The sequence below is a fragment of the Cannabis sativa genome, chromosome 9 (assembly GCF_029168945.1).
Source record: "Cannabis sativa cultivar Pink pepper isolate KNU-18-1 chromosome 9, ASM2916894v1, whole genome shotgun sequence".
Lineage (NCBI taxonomy): Eukaryota > Viridiplantae > Streptophyta > Magnoliopsida > Rosales > Cannabaceae > Cannabis > Cannabis sativa.
This window is the reverse complement of record NC_083609.1, coordinates 22,490,377-22,505,171: the sequence shown is the minus strand read 5'-3', so window position 1 is coordinate 22,505,171 and position 14,795 is coordinate 22,490,377. Positions and strand designations below refer to the sequence as shown.

The 14,795-nt window shown below is 33.4% G+C and overlaps 1 long non-coding RNA gene across 1 annotated transcript; it reads right to left on the bottom strand.

Moving 5' to 3' along the window:
- Positions 1–11,342: 11,342 nt before the first annotated feature.
- LOC133031132 (uncharacterized) lies at positions 11,343–13,078 on the bottom strand. The gene is made up of 3 exons (XR_009684629.1): positions 12,502–13,078; positions 12,310–12,379; positions 11,343–11,583 (listed from the first exon to the last, which is right to left on the bottom strand). It is a non-coding gene; the product is annotated as an uncharacterized LOC133031132 (long non-coding RNA).
- Between the last annotated feature and the right edge of the window lie 1,717 nt (positions 13,079–14,795).

The window sequence follows — 14,795 nt, the reverse complement described above, 5'->3', positions numbered from 1 at the left end:
AAGGAGATTCGGCTCGCATCTTGGATTATACTCGCTACGTAAAAGGAATCAAGGGTTAGAGATCTGAGTGGAAGGAGACATTTATTCCGCTGCATCAATGTAAGGTTTTCTTAACTTTATATGTGTTTATTTTATCGTTTTAGAAAGTTCATATTTAGGATGTTAATAAACATACTTGTGTGTAGATCTAAGATCCTGGTAAAATAATTCCCAACACATTCATCTTCACCGTTCTAACTACCTCAAACTGAGTCTCGCCCTGATAAATTGCATGAAACATTCGGTTGAGAGACAAGTTGCCAAGGATCCATGGGAGGAGGCAAAGTCATCAATGGTTCTTGTTGTGTAGTTGTAGGTGCATCATCTTAAGGTGGTACATTCTCTGGGAAATACTTTGAATTCTTGTAAGCTTTAACTTGCTCAGGGGTAATCATGGCTCCTACTCTAATGGGAACATCAGCATTCCTAGGAGTAACACCAAATTTTTTAGCCAACTGAGTGATGAGCACACCATGAGCCATAAAACCAGTATGTCCCCCTTAAACTGAGTCTCGTCCTGATAAGATGCCCAACATATCGCATCATCTAATCAGGTGAACCTGTACCTACGCCCGGTACTCACATTCATAGTATCGTCACATTGTCATTGCCTAATCAGACAATTGACATTTACAGAACTTGTCATGCCATGTGGTATATTATACTTTTATTACCTCAAGTTCCGGTTCAAGTATGTTGGCCGACCTGCATGGATAATGATAGATGAAATCGGGCCCTATGTCATAACAATAATAAACCAATAAGTGTTTATCCTAAAATACTACTTAACAATTACAAATGACAACTTAGGGTTTCTTACAAAATCCTGTAGGATAAATACACTAAAATAAAACTTATATTTTGGCTCTAAAATATACACCATAACATAGAGCTTGTTGCAAGCTTCGAAACAGTATGTAGAAAGTCTAAAACAGACACCCGAATGAAAAGTTACGGTAAAAATATGATCCCCAAATTTTTGAGACTACCTAAAAATGGTACATCGGTTGAGGAACGATTAATTGCCTCCACAAGAATCGATTGACCAGTTAACAACCTCTTGACTAGTTTGGTAGGGGTAAAAACTCTCAATTCTCAATTTACACACTCATCAAAACGCAACCGAAACCTGTCCAAACCACTCTAAACATCATAGGGCACACAAATACGATACAAAAAACCATTCTTACGTAATCGAAACTAAATCGAGCTCTTAATTGGTAAACGCCACTAATGTTCAAACTTCAGCTATAAAAAGTTCCAAACTCAATTTCTAACTTGAAATCACTTCAGATTCAACAAGAAACATCAAAACTAGTCCCATGACTACTCGAGAATAATTCAATAAGGTCAGAACCTCCTTAACTATTCTAATTCATGAAACCCCTATATAAAAACTAATTGTTTTTATCTTAAAATGAAATTAAACTAAACCTTAAGCTTTCCTTCTATCCCACTACTACCGCAGCTTAGATGGCTAGGTTTTAGGTTGAAAATTAAAAAAAAAAATAGATAGAGAGAGAGAGAGAAAAAAAAATTTGTCAAAGGAGGATGAAGGTTTTGTTCTGTTTTATTCTTCTGGTTGTATATATTAAACTTATCTGAATGAAAAATTTTAATATAAATTTTTTAATAATAATAACAATAATAATGAATATAATATTAATAATATTAATATAAATTATAATATAATATTAATAAAAATTTTATTATTTATAATTTCTAAGTTAAATTTCTCATACTCCTAATTACTCCATATCTACATTATCAACTTATCAAAATATTCCCATTTATTTTATCAATTAAACCCGTTAGGACATTTCTCAAATCGCCAAACCTGAAAAATATTTTTAGTCCACATATAGTTCATATTACATTCACACATGCTATATAAATCTCCGTAATTTATAAATTAGGCTTATTTATCCACTTATAGTAAATTTAAAATTTATACTGAAATATACTAATATGATCATAATCCTACTTATAACCTGATTAACCAATAATATAAATATAAATCCTTATTATTTATCATTAGGCTTATTAGGATATTACAATAATAGCTTGATCCTCTTCATCAATTTTGACCCCTACACTTAACAATTGAGTTATGTACCTATTATATCTATTTATATGATCCCTAACATCTTTTCCTTCAACAAATTTTGAATTCATATAATAGCTTCTTTGAATATAATAAAGTTGTTAGGGATTTTGATATATAAAGTTAACTATTTCTATAACTCAGACGAACATGTTTCATTCCATACACTATACTTTAATTTAAGAGTCAAGCTTAATAGTGCTTACTCCTTTTGCATATAATTCCTTCCAATCTTCATTAGTCATACTCTCAGGCTTCTTTTCCTACAGTACCTTTAGGAGCCCTTGTTGTATCAACACATCTTTCACTGTGCTCTGCCATAAATTGAAATTATTCTTCCCATCAAAAAGTTCGATCTCAAAATTTTTGGAAGATACCATCTTTGACATTATATCTGAACTTTGGCTTTGATACCACTTTTTAGAAAAAAACAATAAACTTCAAGCGCAGAAAAATAACAAAGAAACAAAGTAAAACAATTTACTCAGTTTGGTAAAACTAACAAACCCACAAAGAGAGATATATTTCACTTATCACTTTAAAATTTCGTATGCTCTCTTGCTAGCTCAATCTCTCCACTCGAATTCTAATACGCTATTTGTAACACCCTAACTAATTAGGCATGATAACATGATTTTAAACGTACTGTGCTGCTCGTTGCTAATCAACGAGATTAATGAAAAATGTGATTAATTAAAAATTTCTTATTTAATTAATAAACTTAAAGTAATACATATATAAAATTCTAGGATCCCGTTACAAAATATATTTACAAAAGTTTGCTAGTTTAACGTAAAAGTTTTGTCGCCTAATGACTGTCAGTAAAAGCATTGATGTCCCCTAAGATCGTACGCTTCAGACCTAACCGCCCCGACATGTACAATCTTCACCTGCTCGTTCTCACGGCTCCTCAGCTTTAGCCTTGCCCTTACCTACACATGTAAATAGCAATGTGAGTCAACAAACTCAGTAAGAAAAGCGTAACGTAAAACATACAAATATCCCGAGTTATAACCTGGCGCCCATACACCCGATCATAACCCTAATCCCCGTTTCCTACACGGTACTGAGCCTAGAACGTTCATACGACAATACTATCGACCATAATGTCAGCCTATACTCAATATACTAGTCATACTCTAGCCATATTGATGTGACAACATCAATCAGTATTTTAGCCAACATACATTTATCAGTAATCAGTACAACTCTATGTATACTATTACTGCTATCAATGTAATCTAACAGGCATAAACTGTTGGATATATTTTACCAGGATCTAGATTTACTAACAAGTATGTTTCATTAACATCCTAAATATGAATTCTAAAACGATGAAATAAACACATATAAAGTTTAGGAAACCTTACATTGGGTGCAGCGGAATATAATGACTCCTTCCGTTCAGATATCTAGCCCTTGATTCCTTTCTGTAGTAGAGCATTATCAATATCTGAACCTGGATCTCTTTCTCTCCTTCCTTTGATGCTGAATCTCCTTCTTGTTGGATGGTTTTCCACAGTCTTACACACTATGATTGAGATACCACTTGATGTGTGTGGGCACTCACTCATTCACTCAAGGATTTCGAAAGTAAAGAAGAAAAGAGAGAGAGAAGGTGGTTTCGGCTATAGAGAATAGGTGGCTCAATTTCATCTGACAAAGTTAAGTGTGAATGAGAGCCATCACTATCTATTTATAGGTAACCACCTAGGTTTAGGTTAGAATTATTTGGCATTAAAATAATGAAAAAATAAATGATAAAACCCTATAAGTGTGGCCGGCCATGGGCCTTGGATAATGGGCCTCACTTATGCAATTTTGCTGTTTTATCATTTCTGCATCTCATTTTCTCAAAAATGCCAATTTTCAAATTCAACCATTTAAATGCCAATTCTAATTATTTAATAACTAAAAATTAATTATTAAATAGTATTTTAATTTAATTTATTTATTAATTAGACACATAAAGTCTCTTAATTAATAAATAAACCTAGAATCTCTTTTCTTTACAATTTCGCCCTTGCTTAGTGAAAATTCAAAAGTAGACATAGTCTAACTTTAGAATTATAATTGATTAATCAAAATCAATTAACTGAGTCTTACAAGTAGTATGGTCTCAACTAGTATGGGGACCATGGGTCTATATATCCGAGCTTCCAATAAGTAGATCAAGAATTTATATCTTAAATTCATTGACTTATTAATTCTTCGTTGAATCCACACATAGAACTTAGAATTGCACTCTCAGTATATAGAACGCTCTATATGTTTCACGATATAGACACGTCATTAGTTATCCATTGTTATAACCCTAATGTGATCAATGATCCTCTATATAGATGATTTACACTGTAAAGGAATTAAATTACTGTAACACCCTACAATGTATTTTATCCTTAAAACACTTAACCCTGTATAAATGATATTTCAGCTAAGTGAAATGAGATCTCCACCATTTATTTTCGTTTGGTTAAGCTCGAAGGAAATCATCCTTTACTTTCTATTCGCCAGATAGAAGCTATAGATTCCATATTTATGTTAGCGCTCCCACTCAATTGCACTACCGTGTTCCCAAAATGTACGTATCACCCTGACCCAAAAGTAGGCTTAACTAACAAATCAAAGAACACGAATAACACTCTTGAGATTGAACCTTATCATATCAGGATTAAGATCATTTGATCTAGGATCAACAAGTGATATTGAATTGAATAGATATTACGGTAAATTCTAATATATCTAATCAAAGTTCAATATCGGTCCCTTCCGATGTATACTCCATACATCCGATGCTGGTAAACTTTGCCAATGTCCTGGAAAGGACATAACACTTATCCAAGGTGTAAGAATACCTATCGCTGATTATACCATGTCAGTCTAAATCCAGTGTTTTGACAAATCAGGGAATAAACTTTCGAACATATAATTAAGATTATATTCCACTGTGTTGACAACACTATAATCATTAACAAATTGATATGTTCTGGACTTAAATAGAATTCATACATTATGTACATATAATCATGGAATAAATCATGGGAACCATGCAACATTAAATGTTATTTCTGATCTACATTAATAAGTAAATCTGATTATATTGAAATGAGTTTTATTTAGGGCATAAAACCCAACATAAACAACATGTACGCTAAACATGTAATTGTTGGAAATTATTTTACCAGAAACTTAGATCTACTCACAATTATGTTGAATTAACAACCTAAATATGAACTTCTAAAACGATGGAAAATTAAACACATAAAAGTATCATAAATCTTACATTGGGTGCAGCGGAATATATGTCTCCTCCCACTCAGATCTCTAACCCTTGATTCCTTTCTGTAGCAGAGTATAATCAAGATCTGAGCCCGATAGCCCTTCTTTGTTGTTTCTGAATTCTACACAGCCTTCCTCACTATGATTGAGGTATTACTTGATGTGTGTGGGCACTACTCTAACACTTATAGATTTCAAAACAGTGAAGGAATAGAGAGAGAGAGAGAGAGGGTGGCGGCTCAGAGAGAATTTTCAGAGAGAAAATTCTGTCAGAATAATGTTAAGAATGTGTTGTTGAAAACTGAAGCCTTTGCCTTCTATTTATAGAAGACCACCCAGGGCTATGATTGAATTAATTGACATTTAAAATTGAAAAAAATCAAAGAGAAAAGGAAGCTTAAGTGGCCGGCCTAGGCATTGTGGAAACAAGGCTTGCCACTTTTCCTACATTGATAGTTTCCTGTATTGTCAAAAACTGCTAATTCCTTTGTTCAACCACATAAATGTCAAATCTAATTATTTAATAATTAAAATTAATTATAAAATAATATATTGTCATTTATTTTATTAATAATAAAACTAATTAAAGTTTCCTAATTAATAAATATGCCCTTCAAAATCTCTATTTACTGTTTTGCCCTTAATAAGTGATAAATTCTCAAATAGACACAGTCTATCTTGAGAATTATAATTTATTAATTAAAATCAATTAAATGAGTCTTACAAGTAATATTATCTCAACTAGTGGGGGGACCATGGGTCTATATATCCGAGCTTCCAATAAGCAGATCTAGAATTTACCACTTAAATTCACTGACTTATTAATTCTTCGTTGAATCCATACATAGAACTCAGAATTGCACTCTCAGTATATAGAATGCTCTATATGTTCCACCATATAGACACATCATTAGTTATCCATTGTTATAATCCTAATGTGATCAATGATCCTCTATATGGATGATTTACACTGTAAAGGGACTAAATTACCGTAACACCCTACAATGTATTTTATCCTTAAAACACTTAACCCTGTATAAATGATATTTCAACTAAGTGAAATGAGTACTCAGTCATTTATCTCGTTTGGTTAAGCTCGAAGGAAATCACCCTTTGCTTACTATTCGCCAAAAAGAAGCTATAGATTCCATATTTATGTTAGCGCTCCCACTCAATCGTACTACCGTGTTCCCAAAATGTATGTATTGCCCTGACCAAAAATAAGGCTTAACTAACAAATCAAAGAACACGAATAACACTCTCGAGATTGAGCCTAACCATATCAGGATTTCGATCATGTGATCTAGGATCAACTTAGCGATATTGAATTGAATAGATATTTACGGTAAGTTTCATAAATCTATTTCAAAGTTCAATATCGGTCAATTCCAATGCATACTCCATGCATCCAACCTGAGCTTTACTTTAACCTATGTTCTGGAAAGAACATAGCATCCAAATGCAAGTAAACTCTGTTGTAGATTGTCATATCAGTAAAACCCAGTGTTTTGATAAATCTAGGAATCTTTTATTCACATAGTCATGTTTACTTTCCACTGTGTTGACAACACAATAAACATGATCAAGTATGTGAAAGGGGTTTGGATGAATTTATAAATCAAATAGACAAACAATTGATTAAGTGAACCAAAACATACACAAATGAATGAAAAATACTTCTGTTACTTTATTGATATTGAATAATCTGGATTACATTGAAATAGAGTTTTATTTAGGGCATAAAACCCAACAAACTTCCACTTGCACTAATATAAAACAAATCAGTACATTTCAATTAATCCTAAATTCTGACGGTGCTTATCGAATGAAGTTACTGTCAAGACTTTGGTCAATGGATCGGCTAAGTTGTCCTGCGTATCCACTTTCTCCACCAGTACATCCCCTCTTGCCACATATTCTCTGATAATATGATACTTTCTTTCTATATGCTTACTTCTCTTGTGGCTCCGAGGTTCCTTACTGTTGGCTATAGCTCCATTGTTATCACAAAGCAGGACTAGAGGCTTTTCCATTCCAGGAACTACACCAAGACTGGTGAAGAACTTCCTAAGCCAGACAATCACTTTAGCTGCTTCAGCCGCAGCTATGTATTCTGCCTCCATGGTAGAATCCAAAATCGCAGTTTGTTTAGCACTTCTCCAAACCACTGCTCCACCCCCAAGAGTAAACACCATCCCAGATGTAGATTTCTTGTCTTCAAGACATCCCTGGAAATCTGAGTCTGTATAGCCTAAGGGATTTAAAGCACCACCCTTGTAGACTAATACATAATCTCTTGTACTCTTTAAGTATTTCAAAATATACTTAACAGCATTCCAATGTACCCGTCCTGGATTTGATTGATACCTGCTCACGATTCCTACTACATAGCAGATGTCAGGTCTAGTGCATAGCATAGCATACATTAGACTTCCAACTGCAGAAGCATAAGGAATTTTTGCCATGTCTTCTATCTCTTGAGGATCAGTAGGACACTGTTCCTTAGATAGACGGATACCATGTCTAGAGGGCATATTTGCCCCATTGGTATTAGTCATGGAAAATCTCTCTAGAACTTTGTCAATGTAAGTTGTTTGAGAGAAAGCAAGGGATCTGTTCTTCTAGTTTCTGATAATCTGAATACCGAGAACATAGGCTGCCTCACCCAAGTCTTTCATGTCGAATTGAGTGTCAAGCCATTCCTTGATGTGAGTCATTTTCTTGACATTGTCGCCAATGATCAAAATGTCATCAACATAAAGGACCAAGAATACTACTACTTGGTTTTTCTTGAGTTGGTAAACACAAGGTTCATCTTCATTCTGATGAAAGTCGTAGGTTTTAATGATCTCATCAAACCTTTTATTCCACGAGCGAGAAGCTTGCTTAAGTCCATATATGGACCTATTTAATTTGCAAATTTTATTCTCTTGCCTAGGAAGAACATAACCTTCTGGTTGCTCCATATAGATGGTTTCTTCAAGAAGCCCATTAAGAAAGGCTGTCTTGACATCCATTTGCCAAACTTCATAATCTAAAGCGGCAGCAATGGAGAGAAGAATTCGGATGGATTCGAGCATGGCAACTGGACTAAAAGTTTCCTCATAGTCCACACCTTCTCTTTGGGTATAACCCTTGGCGACCAGTCTAGCTTTGAAAGTTTCGACTTCGCCTCCAGCACCTCTTTTCTTCTTGTAGACCCATTTACATCCAATTGGACGATAATCATCAGGTGGTTCTACATATTCCCAGACTTTGTTCTTTTTCATGGAATCCATTTCTGAATCCATGTCGGCTGACCATCGCTTCCGCTGCGGACTTTCCATTGCCTGTTTGTAGGTTAATGGGTCGTCATCAATACCGTCACCAACGACCATATTGATTTCACCATCCAAGCCATAACGAGATGGTTTTGTAGAAACCCTCCCACTACGACGAGGAGCGGTGACCTTCTGAACAGGAGCTTTGGTAGTAGTTTTCTCAGTTGCTACAACTGAGGGAGTGGGATGTTCCTCTTCTTGAGTAGAAGAGGATGGTACATTTGAAGGAACAGTATCTGTGAGCATTTCCTCTAATACAATTTCACTTTTCGGTTTGTTGTCTTTCATATAGTTATCTTCAAGGAAAGTAGCATTTGTAGAAACAAACACTTTGTTATCCTTGTGACTATAAAATAGTCCACCCCTAGTCTCTTTAGAATTTCCGACAAACATGCAAACTTCAGTTCGCGATTCCAGTTTGCCTTCTTTCTTTCTCAAGACGTGAGCAGGGCACCCCCAAATCCTATAATGGCGTAAACTAGGTGTACGACCATTCCATAGTTCGACGGGTGTCTTAGGGACTGCTTTAGATGGTACAACATTTAAAATGTCGTTTGCCATTTGAATAGCATATCCCCAGAAGGACGTAGACAGAGTTGAATAACTCAGCATAGACCTAACCATTTCCAAGAGAGTGCGATTTCTTCTTTCTGCAACTCCATTCTGCTGTGGAGTGCTTGGGGCAGTATATTGGGATTCAATTCCAAGTTCAGTTAAATGATCTTTGAACTGCATATCCATATATTCTCCACCCCTATCAGTTCGCAAGATTTTTAATGTTTTACCTAATTGGTTTTGAGCCAAGGCATAAAATTCCTGAAACTTTTCAAACGTTTCAGATTTCTTTTGCATTAGGTAAAGAAAACTGTATCTAGAGAAATCTTCAATGAAAGTGACGAAATACTCATAACCTCCTCTGGCTTTTACATTCAGCGGTCCGCAAACATCTGAATGCACTAACCCTAGGGGTTGTTTGGCACGCTCTCCCTTCGCAGAGAAAGAACGTTTGGTCATTTTTCCTTCTACGCAAGACTCGCAAACTGGCAGTTCTCCTAAGACGACATTTTTCAATGGACCGTCTTTGGTTAGCCTATTGAGTCTATCAAAGCCTATATGACCTAAACGTAAATGCCATAGATAAGTTTGATCATCATTATCAATCTCTTTTCTCTTAAGGCTTCTAGGTTTAGCTACATTGAAAAGTTCAGTATTTAGTGAGATTTGAGTATCAGGTCTTAAAACATAAAGCCCTTGTTCCATGTTTGCAACACATATATGAAGTCCATTACGAGAAATTGAACAATTTGAACTCGAAAAATTCAATATATAAAATTGTGTCTGTAAACATGAAACGCTAATCAAGTTTCTACTAAAATTAGGAATATATAAAACATTCTCTAAAAGTAAAAACTTCTTAGAATTAAATTTGATTCGGGCTGTTCCTCTTGCTTTAACTGATACCAACTCGCCATTTCCAACTTTAAGCTTTAACTCATCTGGGTGAAGATTCTCCCAAGTTTCAAGCAGCTGCAATGAAGAACATACATGGTTAGTAGATCCAGAATCAACAATCCAGGTGGATTTGTCGTTCTCTAAAACACATGATTCAAAGACAAAAGCATCACCTTCGTTTGAATTGTCTAGAAGCCTGGGACATTGTTCTTCTTTATGTCCCTTTCCATTACAATTCGCACATAGAACATGATGTCTGATAATTGTACTTGAAGAAGCAGCTTTGTTAGAGCCCTCATGCTTAATCATCTTCCTCTAATTTAAGTTTGCAATACCAGGAGGTCCCATTGCAATCAGATTCCGCTCATGGGCCCTCAACTCAGTCTCGAGTTTGTCCATGTCGGAGGAGTGAGGATTGTTTAATAAGTAATATAGAATAAAACTATCATACTCCTTAGGAAGACTATTAAGTATGAGTCTTACCCATTGTTCCTTTGATAAATCAATTCCTAGTAGATTTGCCTTTTGGAATTTCAGATTCATCAACAATAGGTGCGAGTTAATGCAACTACCAGGATGCATTTTCACACTATTGAGTTCTTTTGCAAAGATACTAACTAGGAGTGGATCGGGATGAGGGTAATTCATATTGGCACTACAACATATCAGTAAACAGAAGTAAGGTTTTGGTTCTATAAATTCATACACAAGTTCAAAAAACAAATAATCACATATGTTATAAAAATACTAAATCTAACATAGTTTATTTTCCAAGGTTTCCAACGAACTGATACAGTTTCCCGTTTAGGCGAGACTCAAAGCATCATCCATTGAATAGAGTTGTCAATTCATCTAAAATGTCAAACATTCTAGCAACCTTTTATTCGATCAAGATTGGAATTCAGCGTTGTCCCGTTTAGGCGAGAGTCAAGGCAATTCTATCTCATGAGCTTCTACCATTGTTTCATACTCTTGTAAGTCTTATACAGTCGCCACCATTAGGGTGGTCATAAACCATATAAAAAACTTATAAGAATACTTATATTTCGAGATTACACGGCGCTAAGTTGCTAATGAACGTTCCTCCATTAGGGAGGTGTAACGCCCGTACTTTTATAAAAATACTAATTTTATTTACAAGCGTTAAATGCGGAAAATTATAATGTCGCATTTTTATTTAATACTTGAAAATGTTCACAACTGGCCAGTTTTCGTACAAAAGACATTATAATTAATAACTAAAATAATTGCGACATAAGTTTAATAACGTAAATAAATAAATAGAGCGCCCTAGACCGCCCGCAGTTATATGGCCCTCAGCGAGTTCACACACACAAGCATCCAAAGTTCCACTCGCCACCGGCTTTCTAAACTTTCAGTTACCTTGGTCTGCACATGGTAATTTGATAAGGGTGAGCTACTAAACTCAGTAAGGAAATGTGTGTCAAGTAGTCACATAAACAAAAAAAAATAAAACTTAACTAAAAATGCACATGCTCATATATTGACAACTAGCAATACATAAACTTAACCATATCACTAGTAGCTAATAATTAGGTTCTAAGCTAAATCACATAAAATGATTACGCCCAAGTTCGACTTTGGCAAATAAACCCGAGCTATTGGACTAAATGGCGGAGGGCTGGGTTCAGTAAAATCGTACCCACTACTAAATGGCCCCCTATCTACCATATAGATCCAACAGTCAAGTATTTAACCATTATCTTCTCGGTCAAACCATGTCACATTATAATCTACCTAATTTAAATAATGGCAAACTACTATACATTATTTAAATAACAAAACAATCATAACTAAATAATCTGAATCTTATAAACACACTATTTACATACATACTTAAATAACATGAATCTTATAAACATATTATTTAAATATATATCCTTAGCAATGGCCATGCTCTAATACTGTAAACATACATAAATAACATGAATCTTATAAACATATTATTTAAATATATATTATACAGTACAATAAATAACATACAATAAAGAGTCAGGCAGAAGACCTTAGTTAACTTCTCTTTTACTATTCCCACTCTTTCTATGAATGTTATTACATACAGAAAACTTATATTTTTCTACTTAATTTCCTTACCTCGAATGTGGAGATCCTAGCTTGATTGCAAAAGTGATCCTTGAGAACCAAAAATTATCTTATGAAAAACCTAAATTTCATATTTATTAATTAGAACATATTACAAAGGTATATATAAATATAAATATATATATATATATATATACGAGACCTTAACATTGAATCTACAAATCTAAAATTATAGAATGATACCTTAGATTAAAAAGGAAATCTGGTAGGAAAATAATGGTGGTGGTGATGTTGATATATATAAGTAAATAATAGTGGAGTATCTATATATAAATAAGTAAGAGGTTGGTGGTGGTGATATGTGAGTATGACAAGAATGATGGAGATGAAATAATTGGTTGGGAATAGTGTTTGAGAGGATGGTGAAATGATAAAAAGGAAATTGTAAAAATGATGATAAAGAAAATGATGAAGGATGATGGTATTGATGGTGGGGTGAGGTAATAAGCAATGAATATTATGGCATAAAAGACTAAATAGGGAGTAGTAGCAAGAGATGAGAAAGAGAGGGTAATCTTTGATAGGTGATAGCTTAAGTAATGAGTGAAGAATGAATACCTAAAGCTCTATATATAGGCCTCTAGCTAACCTAAGTTAAAATTTAAAATAAATTAATAAATGAATAAACTTCCTAACTTCCCAACATACTTGGTCAACATTTGTTATTGAAGAGAAAAACTCTCTCGTATAAGCCGAACCAAGACCTTGCTCGTTCAAAAGGCTTATTTGTTGAGTTCCAACTTAACTTCCCCACGTGTGTACTCCCCAAAAGCTTTAGGATGTGACTCCAAGCAACTAACCCCAAGATTTATGGTCTAACAATGCATATTTTGAATCATTCTCCCATTAGCTTCTCATGCACGTGTTTCACTAATTAATACCTATTATATTTTGTAACTTAGATCACTACTCCTCAACAACAAGGTGTCACACATATCAATACTATCTCTTTATTTATTTAAATCAAATAACACTTATCATTTATATATATAGTCTTGGACGAATCTACATGGCCCAAGACTTGGGTCAGTATGCCACTTACTAGTATATATTTTAAACACTTAAAATACAATAGTTCAATTTTACCAATATATAACTATGTATTATCTTCAAAAAAAATAAGATAATAATAACAACATCAACAACAACAATCAACAACGACAACAATAATAATAATAATAACTCATTTTCATGTTATTTTAAAAACTAACACAAATCTTATATAACTCTTAAAAATACTCTATTTACGAATTTAATTTATTCTATGCAATCACTATTTCCACATCGAGATTTCTAGATCATCATAATAATAAAAAAAAAAATAACTGAATATTTTGGTTATTACAGGAGGATTACTCACTAAAACAATAGCTATGTAAAACCAACAATGGAGATCGAATTTCTCTTGATTAAAGCTCATTATTTTAAGAAAAATATGTATTTTGTTTAATCATTTATATTCCATATCTCAATAATGAAATATTACAAATTAAAGTAAAAACTTTAATTAAATTTCAAAAATGGAATAATTTTTTGAAAAATATCTTATTTAAGTTGTTTGGAAAAATCTAAATACCCAACTTAAATATTCTTCGATCAATGACTTAATTAAATATTACAAATTAAGTAGTAACCACTTAATTTAGAAGATATTCCATTTTAAGTTCCCATATTTATAAAATATCAACTTAAAAAATATCTAAAGAATCTTAATAACCAATTCTTAAAATTCCTCAACTTAATTTATAATAGGAAATTCAAAAAATATTCAAATCTAAGTTGATTTGATAGATTTAACTAAATCTCAACTTAAATAGGAATATTTAATGAAATTATAAAATTAAGATTCAGAAAGAATTTATATGGTTATAATTCCATATTTAATTAAATACAAGAAAAATACATGTAGTTTTCTAGAATATAATTATTCAAACTATGTTTTTCTTAAATTAATTTCAAGGAAGAATGATATTAATTATGTTGCTAATCAATTTTATTAGGTCAAACTAATATAATTAACCTAGCACAGTTATCCAAATCAGGCAAATGGGCCTTCACAATTGGGGTTGTTCATGTGAGGGGGGGGCTAGGTCCAGTATGTCGTACCCACTTCTAAGGCTCCCAACTCTCACACAAGGCCCAAAAGAGAGGAATTTAACCTTAAAATGAACAACTGTTATTAATTGAATAGGCTCACTACTAAATGAGCCTAAATAAAATCTATCAGGTATGATATTTTATTTAGCAACAACAACCTATATGTATCTATAACAGAAATTAAACATATAGGCTCACACAGGCACACACATTTGGATGGATCCTATCATGTTACTAGGTCATACACAGATGAAAGAAGTTTGTAAAAATTACCTGTTACAAATTATTTACTTGACCTATTGACAATTGAACCATGGATTAAAATCAGATCATTGGATCTGTCAACAAGTTAACCATGAAAATTTAGATCAAGCAATAAT